Source organism: Pseudopipra pipra, chromosome 10, assembly GCF_036250125.1.
Source record: "Pseudopipra pipra isolate bDixPip1 chromosome 10, bDixPip1.hap1, whole genome shotgun sequence".
Classification (NCBI taxonomy): Eukaryota; Metazoa; Chordata; class Aves; order Passeriformes; family Pipridae; genus Pseudopipra; species Pseudopipra pipra.
Window position 1 is genome coordinate 3,123,407 of NC_087558.1, and position 14,056 is coordinate 3,137,462.

The 14,056-nt window shown below is 41.6% G+C and overlaps 1 protein-coding gene and 1 long non-coding RNA gene across 3 annotated transcripts in view; both read right to left on the reverse strand.

The window, feature by feature from the left end:
- LOC135419436 (uncharacterized) overlaps positions 1-14,056 on the reverse strand; it is a 522,870-nt gene that overhangs the window by 155,429 nt on the left and 353,385 nt on the right. The window lies entirely within an intron of this gene.
- Positions 1-14,056, reverse strand: part of BCHE (butyrylcholinesterase) — a 48,089-nt gene that overhangs the window by 28,248 nt on the left and 5,785 nt on the right. The window contains exon 1 of one of the 2 annotated variants that reach the window (XM_064665783.1): positions 2,487-2,645. The exons of the other annotated variant lie outside the window; for it this stretch is intronic. The gene's annotated coding sequence lies outside the window, so the exon portion shown is untranslated. Of the gene's footprint in view, positions 1-2,486; positions 2,646-14,056 lie in introns of those variants that run through there. 2 annotated transcript variants of the gene reach the window in all.

Genomic DNA, 14,056 nt, shown 5'->3' on the forward strand with positions numbered 1-14,056 from the left:
GTACTGTCCTCTTGAAAGTGAAAATTCAGACAAAGACTATTTGCATAAATCCATTTCTGTGGTTTACATATCTGAAAATGCTCAACAAAGCTCCCTTCTATGATGTAGTACATCATGTACTCTGTCCTGCCCCTTTAAACAGGGCACTCTTTGTTAATGAGGAGAATTTGTGTCCTTAAAAGGAATGAGGCCAATTTGTATGGAAAATACAGCTGTGGCCTAATTTGAGCTCCTCCTGATTGTTAGCCTGTTCTTGGAAAGAAAATGCAGAGGGGGGGGGAAAGGGAATATTTTGTGCAAAGAGGTTCCTAACTTTGAGACAGCACCAAAGGAGCAGGGGGGAATCTTCAAGGATATTTTTATCATTCATCAAAACAGATAGAAAATAGATAAATTTTAGAAAGCAGGAACATGTTGTTTTATCTTGTTGCTGTGTTAAAAAAAATAGATAAGGTGGTGAATGGGGACAACAGAGTTGGTGTCACATTCCACCTTCAGCTTGACTTGCAGAAATCTGTAAGTTACCCCTGTTTGCTCAATTTTAGAGATTTGAGTTGTCAACTCATGTGGTCCAGCCATTCCCAAGGAGTTTGGGTGAGCAAGACTCGCTCTGGCACAGACAGGAGGCTCACTCACATCAGTTAGTGGCATTTAGCTCCTCTCCCTTTGTGGCCTTTGAGAATCATAGAATATTCCGAGTTGAAAGAGACCCACAAGGATCATCCAGTCCAACCCCTGGCCCTGCACAGACACCCCAACAAACCCACCCTGTCCCTTGAGCTCTGGCAGCCTTGGGGCTGTGCCCACTGCCCTGGGGAGCCTGGTCAGTGCCCAACCACCTCCCAAAGGGAAGAACCTTTTCCTGAGATCCAGCCCAAACCCCCACAAGGACCAAAGCAAGAGCCTGTATTTAGTTACCCCAGTTTGCTAAAACACTCAAGCCTAAATCCCATTGTCTTTGAGAGAATTTGGCATAACTTAACCAGTCTGCTGAATATTTCCAGCCTGCCAAACCGACACGGACTCCACTCTCACTCGGGATCACTTTTTAACACGGTGTGTTTAATTTTGAAATTTTCTCAAGAAGATTTAAGAGATGCCACGGAAGGAGAGAAGAGAAAAATAACCTGGTTTGCTCAGTAAATCTGCTCTTAAAACTTCACTGGTTTTGAGCACCCCAGGGCTCATCTCAGCCCCTCTGCAAAACCAGACCCAAACTCTTCCCCCAAGGTCCTGAAAACCCCCAAGATCTGGGAGAAGGATGATGATGGAGAAGGGATGGAGAAGGGATGAAAGCATCCAAGGCAATGGGGTGACTGGGAGGAATGTTAATATTAGGGGTCTAGTTGGGTATTTGAGCACCCAGTACCACTGTGAGATGGGAGAAGTTACTTCTATACATTCATTGCTTCACTGACACTGTCACCTCACTGAACATGTGAAGAAAGATCAGGGTCAAACCACCACAACAAGCTGGAAATAATAAGATATTTCAAATACTGTCGATATGAAGAGAAAATAACACTAAGAAAAGCAAGAGGCTTTAAAGTTTCTAAAGCTTTTACTATCTCAATAGTAATTAAAATTAATTCCCCCATGCACTTCCCTGTTAGTTAAAAAGGAATGGGATGGGAGGAAAACACTGTAGCATTGCAAGATATGAAACTGAAGAAGTTTTAAACAAGAATATTAGAAAGAAAAAAAAAATAATAACAAAAAAATCAGTTGGGTACTTTTTAAATTAGCTCTGCAAATTTCAAAGAAAAAGTTAGAAACAGATCAAGCTTGAAAAACACAGAAGTTTCGTACTAGTGAATGAAAGGACTTGTCTCAAGCTACTCTGCCAATATTAACAGAAGCAGTGACAGGGGATTATTATTACACCTCGACTGCATGGCAAATATTACATTTAATAAGGTTTTTAATGCTGCTTTAAACCAAACTCAGCAGTGTAAAGCACACTGAGCAAAACAAACATGACTTGATTATTACTATGAGAGTAAAAGGGTCAGAAATTGCTTTAGCTCATCAGCATTAACCCGGCATAGTTATATCCTACAATGTATTTGCATATTTTAAAAAGCTGCTGCTGGAGTAGTTTCCTCCAGCAAAAGTTAAACAGACTCTACTTTTGCATTCTTATTCAGCAAGGGAACACTGTTTATTTCAATGACCGTTTCCTCCCCTTGCAAACCCTTACCCAGCCAAAAAATCTATACACAGGGCTATAAAATCACTATTTAAATAGGAAAGACGGTTGAATTAATAAGTGATTTCTAGCTCAGCTTAATTTCCTTAGCCCAGGATCCCTTGAATAATCCCGAGGTTGGATACACACGCTGCATTCCTGGAGCAGAGGGAGTTTTCCCAGGAGAGCAACAAATGGGCAGAGCAGAACGTTTTAAAAGATCCCAATCCCCATACAAATCAAGCTGAACTGTAAATTTTCCTGGCAGACAGAGACACGGAAAGAGAGAATCACTTACCCCACTTCTATTACAAGAGCTACAAAAGTTTTTAGGAGTCGGGATCTTTGGGTACCTCAGGGAAATGCAGTTGTGCAGCTGCTGCTTTAAGCCCGTAAATTGGCCAGTGCTGACATTATAATCAAGTGTTTCTGACATAAAGCTCGCGAGAGTTGGCAGCAGCAACTTGATCTGCAGGCAGGCACTGCTTCCCACCCGGCATCTGCTCCCGGGATAACGGGATCACTGTGGGAATGCCATGGAGGGACACCCGTGCTGGGCAAATCCAGGCAGGAGCTTCCAGGGGGCTGGGGGAACTCAGGGATGTGTCCTTTGCATGGGGCAGCTGGTTTAGGAGCTGGAAAGATAAATAGAATGGCAAATATAATAAATCCTGCCCGTCTTTGCTTAGAGCTCTCTCCCACCTGGGCTTTTTTTGCCCAAGATCAGCACCTTTTTTACCCACTGCAAACTTTGCACTGTAACACGAGTGGTTATTTTTGGTTTTAAGCAACTGTGGCAGATAAAACAGGAGTGTCCTCTGCCCAGGCATGTCACAACTGGCAAAGCATCAGGTGTGTCACTTGACTCGCTGCCATCAGGGCTGTGGCAGAGCTCTGCGTGGTCCTCTGCTGATGGTGGGGTTAAAAATGGGACCCAGACAGTGTCACATGCTGATTTCTGTCTTCTTGGGCTCCCAACAGGAAATCACCCACGGTGCTTAGGACACCTGATACCCTCATTTTACTCCAGCCTCCTAAACGCTGTTCCCACCAGAATTCCATGCTGCAGGTACAAAGCCAGGCTGAACAACAGGTCAGGTCCTACAACATGGGGAGGGTCTTTAAAATGCAAATATTTTGGGGCACAAATGAATAGAGAAGAGGGGTGGAGAAGAGAAATAAATTATGTCCACCCTCCCTACAAACTGTCTTGTCAAACCCACATCCCTGAGCCACCCCATGAAACTAGAAGGTGACTCCTTGGTGGTGGGACTGTTGCCCCCCAGGAGCATTTGCCCTCAACTTCTGCTCTGAAAAAAAAGCAACTTTTCCACATTTTAAGTTTTTTTTTTTTTTCTATGAAGCACCTTTACTTCCCCCTGTACAGCCAAATACAATTACTTTCCCTGTTTAATAATCAAACTACAGCTCTGTTTCAATTACACAAAAGCAATATTTGGCAATGCAGAGAAGAGGAATAAAGCAGAAATAAAAAGTTAAGTGTGAAGTTTATAGACCTTAATATGGAGAGCACAAGTGGGTTTTTTTTTTTTAAAGCTAGAATGGGAAATGGTGTTTTAACAGAGGAAAGTTTAAGAAATCATGATAATTTCATTTCTCTGGGTAATTCTGCAGTCTCCCTTTAGGTGTATTGCATGGACAAGCTCACTGGAGAGAGCATGTGCCAGTCTAAACCTAAACCACCACGGCAAGGGGCTGGAACTGGAGGATCTTTAAGGTCCCTTCCAACCCAGGATTTTCAAGGATTCTATGATTCTGTGATAAATCCCTAAGCTTTCAGCATGGGAGCGTTCATTAAAGTTGCCAGTTGGGAATTTGGAATTCTTAGCCAAGATTGTTGTGTCAGCAATGCAAATAGAAATATTTAGTGATAAAATAAGATTAATTCAGAATTAACTCGAGTGACAACTCTTGCTGATTAAAACTTTTCAAGTGCAGTTTCCTGCAGGAAACACCAAATCATGCTCTTCAAATTAAGGCAATTTCAGCGTTCTCTGATGTGCATTCACTGCCTTTCTCTGATGCCTCTTTACCCCCTTTGGAGATGTGGCCAGCTGACACACATTTCTTTCATTTCCATGACATCAGAGGAATGAATCACAAGCCCTAAATCTTGTCAGAGGCCGCTTTTAAATAAGGTATTTCAGATGCTTGTGACTAACCATTGCATTCTCAAACCTTGAGCGGCAGAGAAACCGCAGGACACTCAAACACAAAAAATGCAGTTTCTGGGTTTATCTATTTTCCAGCATTGTCTGCCTTTTCCTACATCTGCCATCAGGGCTGTGCCTTCCCCTCTCCTCACCCCTGTCTGCTCCTCTTTACAGTGCCCAGGGCACCCAAACACCCCCTGCTCTCAGGCAGAACCCTCAGAAAATGCAAACTGTGGAGCCTTTGTGACAAGGTGACCCTGGGATAAGTGAATCGACTGTCTCAGGCTGTTTCTGAGGCAGCAGAAAACACTGAATTCAGCCTTGGGGTTACCTGGGTGTCCTCAGGGAAGAGTGGTTGGGCTGTTAGGCATCTCAACTATTATCCTCCAGTCTAATGTTAGACTATTATGCTGCACTTTTAAAGAAAACTAGACCTTCTTCTATAATTTTTTTCCTTTAATTAAAAAATTAACATATAAATTAAAGTTTCACTACTGTGTGCTGTGCAAGGAAACACTTCTTTTAGTTATTGCTGAGATTACTAAAAATACCTGGGTAAAATTAGAGCTTAAATACATTTAATGCCTTTTGTAATTCTGTGTAGAATCGTTGTTTTCTCAGTTATCCTTTGGGAGCTTGAAAGGAAAGGAGGTGTAAACCAGTGCATGGAATACTATATGTGTGTGTGTATATATTTATATATATGTGTGTGTGTGTGTTGTATATATACATACACATATATATTTATTCTGTTACTTTGAAATATCTCCATCCATCTATCTAATGAGGTTTTATGAGGTTATATGATTTTTTCGTTTAAGGTTCTTAAAGTTCACTACAAACTATAAAAGTGTCTTTTCCTTATTTCATGTGTGTATGTGAAAGCAGTGTCACACTGTCATAGGAATTTTGATACAACAGATGTCTGTCCAGGTGTCTTAAGAAGTGAAAGCCAAGGTCAGCTCTAGGGAAGGTTGATATTTATCAGGCTAAGAAGTTTAGAGAATTATAGTTATTATATATATAAATACATAAACATACATAGAAATACATAATCAATATATATTATAAAATATATTTTTGCTGTTATTTAATTAATTATTTAGGTGCCTTTCAGGATATTATTTAAGCATATGCAGATTTTTTTGAAATTATTAATATCTTTAGTCGTGCACATTCCATGTTATCATAGGATCATAGCCCTCTGAGCTTTCAAGGTCTACCTGCACACAAAGAGCCCCATTCACCAGAGCTGGTCCTGCCCTTCCAAGCCACCTACAGTTCTGTAAGAGCACCTGGGCTCCTGTGAGGATAACTGGGCTGAAAAGCTTTGAAAATGTCCCTTCAAAATAAAGGATGTCACATACCAAGTGTGGGCACGTCCAGGGAAATATTTACATGCTCATACTATGCAAAAGTAGGAAATATTCTTATTTTTTAATTGCTGGGAGGGTAATCAAAAGGCAAATTATAGCTAAACTCTAGGTAATGTCACTTGTGTGAAGATGTGGGGAGGTTGTTTTAAACTCCAGCTCTAAAATCCCTCGGGAGGGTTCAGCTCTCTCTGATCCCTGGCTGAATTTTCACGCTGAGCATCTGTGTGACCTTGGCTGAGACCTCTGAGAAAACCACCACGTTGGGAGAAAAAAAAGCTGTGAGGAAAAACAAGTAAACTCGAGCTGCACAAGATGCAAAAGGTGAAATTGCAGACAGGGGTAAGATTGCTGAGAAGGGGACACTTAACAGCTCAAGGACTCGCAGGGAAAAAACATCAAAGCTGCAAGCTGTGAAATTTTCAGGTAAAAAATAAAAACACAGAAGAGGGAGCTCAGCGGCAGCAAAGAACTACTGATGTTGAGCTTTGGGGCTTGCAGCCATGATATTCTACTGTGAATATTAGGAAATAAATCACTGCCTTTTGTTTTGAGTTTGCAGAGCATCTTTTCATGCCCAAATCCAGTGACCACACTGGATAAAGGGTTACACCTCTCAACTGTTTCCTTATTTCTTTTGAAAATATGTTTGGTATGAGACTGATTGCTCTTACTGCCCACACACCTCTGTATATCCATGGATGTAAACCAGGGACACCCTAAATAAACCTGGAGAGAGCTGAGGTGTTGCTGCAGGTGATGGTCAGACCCGTCCGAAATTCTGTTGTTATTCTGATTATTCCAAGAAGCCTCACCACAGAGTGCCTTCCAGGATGAGCAGAAGTTCCCAACAATGGATCTGAAGGGTAATTTGATAATATTAGGAAAGGTGTCTTAGATACACACCAGGAAAATAGATACCAATTTATTAAGTATACAGGAGACACTAACACTCATATAAGCCATTAAACATGATTATATTTTCCCCTTATTGGTTCAATTATGATCCGCTGTGCCTTTTTCCTTATTACTCTAATTATAGATCAGTATAATTTCCTCTTTATTAGCACAATTATGGTCTGTACTTTTATAAATGTCTTGGAGAAATCAGAGCCAATGAGAAGATATAGTCAGTTAAAAGATAAAGGTATTATTATTATTATTATTTCTTTTGAATGTTCATGTATTCTTAATTCCTTGTGGTATTATATAACTCAGTATTTTGTCTCATATGGGGATCAGGTTCAATAAAATATGATTAATGTGTACAAAATATGTCTTTCATGACATTATTACAGCCTGATGTTTACCTTGCAAGAAAATAGGCAAAATTGAAGCCTCAGCAAAGAGCTCATCTTGTGTGAGCTTTTTAAAGCTTATTAAATTACAAGTTAGGTTTCTCAGATTTCTGCAGATGATTAATTAATTGAATATATACCTTTTTTTTTCCCATTTCTTTCCTATGAACAGTAAAGCTCTAATTGTTTAAAATAAAGATATTTGAATTCCCATGGTCACCTGCCAACAGCACATAGAAGTTCAAGATATTATGTTCTCTCACACCCAAACTCTGTGAATAACTAAGAAGTTTGGTGGATCAATGAGCTCCTTTGCATCTCTAAAGTAGAATTTCTACCTGAAAGGTGGGAATTCTCCCCAGTCCTCCCAGTTCTCACTCTTTATTTTAGGCTTTCAGTTTCTACATCCACGAGAGAAGGAACATCTCTAATGAAAAATGCCACAGGGATGTTCAAAGGTTTATCTTAAGTCACTGCTGTTTTCAGATTTCAATTTCATCCAACGTGGTGAAAACAGGAATGAAAGAATTGAGCCCAGCATCAGGACCTGCTGGAACCTGTGGGAGGGAAGTTACAGAGCAAACAAGTTCAGTGTGCCCCAAAAATGGGTCACAGCACCCGAATGTGTCACAACTGTGGATTTTAGTGGAAATAACTAAAGGTTATTTGGTGTTTGGCATGAGATAAAGTTTCAGATCCACTGGTGCCCTGTGGTAGGTCTGAAGCTTTTCGGAGAGAAGGTGTGGGAGGTCACTGCAGCCCCTGTGCTGGAAAAGCCCTTTCCAACAGCTTTGCTCAAGTAGAAGGAAGAAAGTGTTGATGGAGGAATTTAAAAGACATGTAGATGTGGCACTTATGGACATGATTTATGGTGGCCTTGGCAGTGCTGGGTTAGTGGTTGGACTCAATGATCTTTGAGGGTTTTTCCAACCACAATGATTCTGTGTTGGCCACATCAGGACACACGTTTCATTTTTCCGCACTAAAATTGCATCAGGGCAAAACAAAAAAAAAACATTCCAGAGCTAGTTTTACTTTATTTTCTATAATTCCCAGCAGACTTGATCTCTTGGCCTTTGTGTTTCAGGAAAGAAATATAACTTTGGGAAAAAACCAAATGACCCTGGAAGAGCCTGCGCTTGTTTTGACACTGCTGGGGCACCACGGGCCGTCCTCTGACACAGGGTCATGAAAGCTCAGAGCCACTAGAGCAGCAAACTTGTCAGGCTGGGTGACTTCCCAAGAGAAGGACTTCCCTTCCTTCTGTGGATGTGCAAGTGTTGTGGAATCATGAAAACCTCGTTACGAACATCTGTGCAAATGTTTCGGGAAGACGCCGCGATTGGTGAGTCCCAGGTAATCCATCACGGGGCCATCTGCCTCAACAACAGCCTTGTCAGAGCAGGTGGCTGAGTGCTAAAATACAGGAGACCCCCTCTGGTCTTGCTCTGTGTTTATGTATTAAGTACATAACGTTAAGTGAAGGGTAATGTGATGCTCCAAATGTGAGGATCGATGCGAATTTTGAGGACACAAGTCAAAATATTAAAGCCATATTAATTCCAACAGTGTTCTTAAAATATTAATTAGGTATAACTATTAGAGAACATCATATTATAAAGGAGATAGAGTTATTCTACATTAGTTTAATAACAGTACAGTCTGCTTATGATTATCCCACCCCATGCAGATCCCTGATGGTTTCACCCACCCCATAACCTTATCTTTCCTTCCTCTCACCTTTGTTTGCACGAAGGAAAATGTACAAGCCTGAATCAGCACTGACTTCTCCCAATCCCTTTCCCTCTATCATGTAGGAGCATTTTAACACCAAAAATGATCCCTAAGCCTATTTTCCCCTAGCAGGAGTTGCAGCAGGGAAGGAAAACTTCAGGGCAGTGCTAGAGAACCTGGCACTGTGAGCAGACCCTGCCAACCTCGGGGAGAAGAAGAGGCAGTTTTAGTGGTTGCAGGAGTGTTACAACTCTCTGCTCATTCTCTCCCTTTTGCCTGAAGGCAGGTTCAGTACAAAATGCACAAAGACAGTCTACAACCTGAAAGACTTTCTATTTAAGTTATCAGACCAAGGATACTGGGAAATTGAAAGTTGTGCCCAAGATCACAGAAAGTCTGAATTGCATTCAGACACCCAGGACTTTAAGACACTGTTCTTTTTGGTTTGTTTTAAATACCCCACTTTTATAGCTGCAGTGTGGTAGGTTTTCTCTCAATATATCACTAAAAATAAAGAATTTGTGATGGTAATCTTGAATAAAAGAAGCATTTCCATCTATTTTCCACAGTAAACAGAAGTCAGCCCTTGGAATTCAGAGATTACATTTTCTAGAAGTCACCACAGGCAATACCCAAAGGAAGATAGTGAAGAATATCCCTGGGCTCCCAGGAAAGCCACCTGGGAGCAGCCTGCCCAGGAACTGCCAGTGCTTCTTGTTGGAGCCACCAGCACAGCTGTGAATCTTGTGTGCACAATAATCAATCATAATAAAGGTTGTAGTGAGGATTCGGTCTGGAAATGGATTCAGGAGGCACAGATGGAATAACATGGCACAAACCCCTGTGCCTTCCTTTCTGCCAAAGCAGCAACTCACTCACACTGAAGAAAACCCACAGGTAGGTGGGTGGGTGCTGCTGGGTGAGATTTACATGGATTGCTTTCCAGTGCCCATCCCACAGGAGCACAGCTTCCATAAAGTAGAATCACAGAATCATTTACTTTGGAAAAGACTGTGAGTGTATTCCCAGTGCCCCTGGAGGAATACAGGATGGCTAAGGCTTGCTCAGTGAAAGCATTCAAGTGAGTTTAATTTTCGTGTTCACTCCAAAAAAAAAAGAAAAAAAAAAAGCAAATCTCACCCCTGGCTGCTGAAAACATGGAAAGTTTGGAATGTTGCACAAAGAGATGGAAGTGCCTGTGGTATTGATTTTCTCATCAAGCACACTTGTGCTTATATCAGATGTGAGCTGTCCTCCCCAGTGAAAAGGCATTTACCAGTGTTTAGGATTTAACCATGTGAAAAGTGAAAAGCAATTTTCTAACCTTCCTATGCTGCCTTTTCTCTCCTCTTTTCATTCTACATCTCCCCCCACACACCCCAAATTTTAGTTGGCTATTCATGAAGCCAAAAAATCTGCAGTGATGTCCCCATGCAGAGTGTAAAAAATAGTTTCCCCAGTAAATGTTAACAGCGGCCATAAAACAGCAAAATAAAATAACACTAAGAAAAGCAATCGATAAAAATCTGTACAAAAATTAAGTATTGGTGCATGAAATAGGAAAAGGGGCTGAATCCAAATGTTTTACAGAGAAACTTCGAAGCTTTTTCCAGAGAAGATGGGCAAGGAGTAAAATTGATGAATTTTTGCTGACATAATTATACCAGAACAGACAGAAGCAGATTCAAAGCAGAGGATACAGAGGTGCTTCCTGTTCATCAATGGATATTTATTCAATAAAGTGGCTGAAAGGAAGACATATTGCAGCCTCCTCCTCCTCACCCAAAAATCTTGAGGTAGGAAAACACCAACAGCCAACAGCCTCACTTGAATAGCGAGGTGAGATTCTCCACGTATGGTAAACCCAAAATATTTGCTGGAAATGACAGTGACCCCACAGTGAACACCCCATCAGTGATAATAACCAGCATGGGACATAGCAAACATTCAAAGATTTATATGGAGCAAACCTTTCACTTGGAAAGCTGTGCTGGGCCACTCCATGACTGGATTTTCAGTCAGGATTTTCAAGTAATGCAAAGAAGATCAGTATGAGCAGCCTTGGTGACAAAAAGCTTTCCATTTAACATAAGTGGCATCTGGTGGGAGCAGAAAGATGGGACTCACACACACTGAAAACCACAAAGCAACATTTGTCAGTGTATAACCAAAGGAATGCAAGGCACTGGGAGGTGACAGTTATGTGGAATTGTTTATAGGAAGCTCCTTGCCATGCACTGAGGAACAGAGGGGTGTTTGCCTGAGACAGGATCAGCCAGAAATGGAGTCTGGAGCTTCTGGCATTTCCCCAGCAGCGAAAACAAGAGGTAGGATGAGGGCAGGCGTTGAGGACAAGTCACTGAGAGGGAAGCAGGAAGGACTCTGGCACCATCAGGATGCACTGAGCCAGTCCCATCCCAGTTATTAGCATGTCCACCTTTGACAGGATGCCTGAGGAGTTTCTCCATGGGACAGCTGCTGAATTGCATCATGTCAGGGCACAGGACAGAGCTATTAATGACTTTTAATGTGATACCCTGCATCCTGACAATGCATCCATTCCATGCCATTAGCAATCCTTAATCCCTGGATCAGGGACATTGATACACCAACCCCAAGAGCTCCAAAGGTGTGCAGTGCCCATGTCTGCAGCACTATATACTTAAACCATTAGGCAAAGACCCAAAATATTCTTTAGTTCACAAGAAAATTAAGACATATCCAGTGTTTTCTGAATTTTCCCTTTCCAGGTGTCCACCTACTCCTGGTTAATGAGAGAGTGTCACAACCAGCTTTTCAGAAGTATAACCAAAATATATTGCTGCTTATTTTCCTGGCAGACTGCTTGCATCACTTTAATTTAGGAAGCAAAGCATTTCACAATAATCACAGACATGTAAATGAGGCAAAAAAATGGTGTTTATTCTGTTGCTTTCCAAATTTAAGCTGACCTAAATAATTTAATGCAAAATTTACAGCAATGAGAACACACAATTCGGTGGACAAATATGGGAACACATTGAATTTGTTCTACAGAGCTGTTGCTCCTCCTCCTACATGTACTGGAAGTGCTGATATAACATTTATTTTCAGGGCATAAATGGCACTGTGAAAACAATACAGACCCTCTCCATGTTCCCTCCATTTACAGGGAGAAGGGAGAGCATGAAAACTGGGAACGTGACTATTCTCTGAGAGGGTTTTTGATACTCAGTTGTCAAGAGTTTGCTCTCTATAACACCCTGTGAAAGGAGGTCAGAGCCAGGTGGGGGTCAGTCTCTGCTCTCAGGTAACAAGTGACAGGACCAGAAGAAATGTCCTCAAGTTGCCCCAGGGGAGGTTAGACTGGATGGTAGAAAAGATTTCTTCACTGAAAGGGTTGTCTGGAACAGAAACAGGCTGGAACAGAGGGATCACCATCCCTGGAAGTGTTAAAAAAAATTGAGGCTGTGGCCCTTGAGGACATGGTTGGTAGTGCTGGGTTAATGGTTCGACTCGATGGTCTTGGAGAGCTTTTCCAACCTGAATGATCCCATGATAGGAAGGTGTCCCCAAGGAGCTGTGGCAGGAGGGGCTGATGGAGACATGGCAGCTCAACCCAGCTGATCTGAGATGCTTCATCCAGCAATCAAAACTACCTCTGCTTCGGGAGCAAAGCACAAATCAGTGTCTCAGCTGATGGGATATAATTAGAGAGTGATCAAAGCACATCAACCAGATAGACTTGACATCACCGTGCTCACCAATCCTTTTCAGCAAGTTGGAAAATAATCTGGAGTTTCTCCACCCTGAAGCAGGATGTGTGGGAAGCTGGCACAAAGCCATTTCATCTCAGAGGTTTGTTTGCTGTCCATAGCTGTGGATACCTGTGGCAGAACTCAGCATGATTCCCATACCTGCTCTAGTGGGATGCAGGAACCACATCACCTCCCTGTGCTTTAGTGGGCTATAGGGAAAAGTTGTGGACAACAGCATTTGGTCTTTGATCATTTTGTCCTCTAATTTGGCACTCAAGAAAAAGAAAACAATTCTTTCTCTTATTTATCTTTTCCTTTTTTTTTTTCCCCTATTCTACACTTTTCCAAAGCTCTTTCTACAATTTTTCAGAAGTGTCATCACTGGGCTTCAGAGTATTTTGTCCTATTTATGTAATAATGTGTTTCCTCTGTAATAAACCAAAGCAGAATAATAATCATCTTCAGGAATTTCAACACACTTTATATATTTGATCACCATAAAGAAATAAAACTTGAGTGAGTTTAAATGCATTAATCACACTTCCACGTGGACTCAGTGCTTTCTTGGACCAGGACTGTGAGTCATTCTTCAGCCATGAGCTGGGCTAAAGGACAAAGATGAAGCAAAGAGACACCTCAGCATTTCTTTCTGGGGAAAATCCTGTAGGAATATTCGCTGCATAAATATAATGCTACTTTTGCCCCAGAGCACTTCAGTCCGTCAGTGTTTCCGTAGGTGTCTTGTAAAATCCCTTTGCTCTCAGGTCCAAAACCACTCAGGTGAAATCAAAGGTTCTTTCTATCAAGCCAAGCAGGACTGAGCAGTCTGTGTTTTGGACACAGCCTGAAGATAAATAACTCAGAAGGGCTGTGGATTCCCAGTCCCTGGAGATGGTGAAGGCCAGGCTGGATGGGGCTCTGAGCAACCTGGTCTAGTGGAAGGTGTCCCTGCCCATGGCAGGAGTTTGGAACAAGATGAGATTTAAAGTCCCTTCCAACCCAAACCATTCTATATTTCTGTGATTCTATGAAAAAGCCTCTCACAATCTCAATAACAGCCCCAGCACTGGACTGGAGCCCCTTTCTAGTTACAGTCAATGGCTTTTGTCCCCTTCTACATGATCAATAAATGACCTGAATATGTAGTTTGCAAGATATTTAGTTCAGCACCCACAGCAGTGCCAGCTGCTTTGCCAGTAATAACAGCCTGTTCTTCAGAACCCAGCAAAACACAAAATGTAATTAATTTTATTTGGAAATTCTGTCTGAGCACATTTGCCACCCGTTTCACTTCACTGCCACATCAGAAGATACACTCTGACCAACATCACTTGCCCTGAAGACACAGAGGAAAGAAAATAAATGTTATTATTGGTGTCTGAATATTCCTTCTGTGTAAATGCATTTTATACTTTGCTTGGCTTCGACATAATAGAAAGAGCAAGACAAACTTGCATTTTTTTCTACACACACTTTCCTTTTGTCTATTTTTCCAAAATTTTGCATGCTGCATATTGCAAGCTTTTCTTTTTAGTTATACACCTCTAGCTAT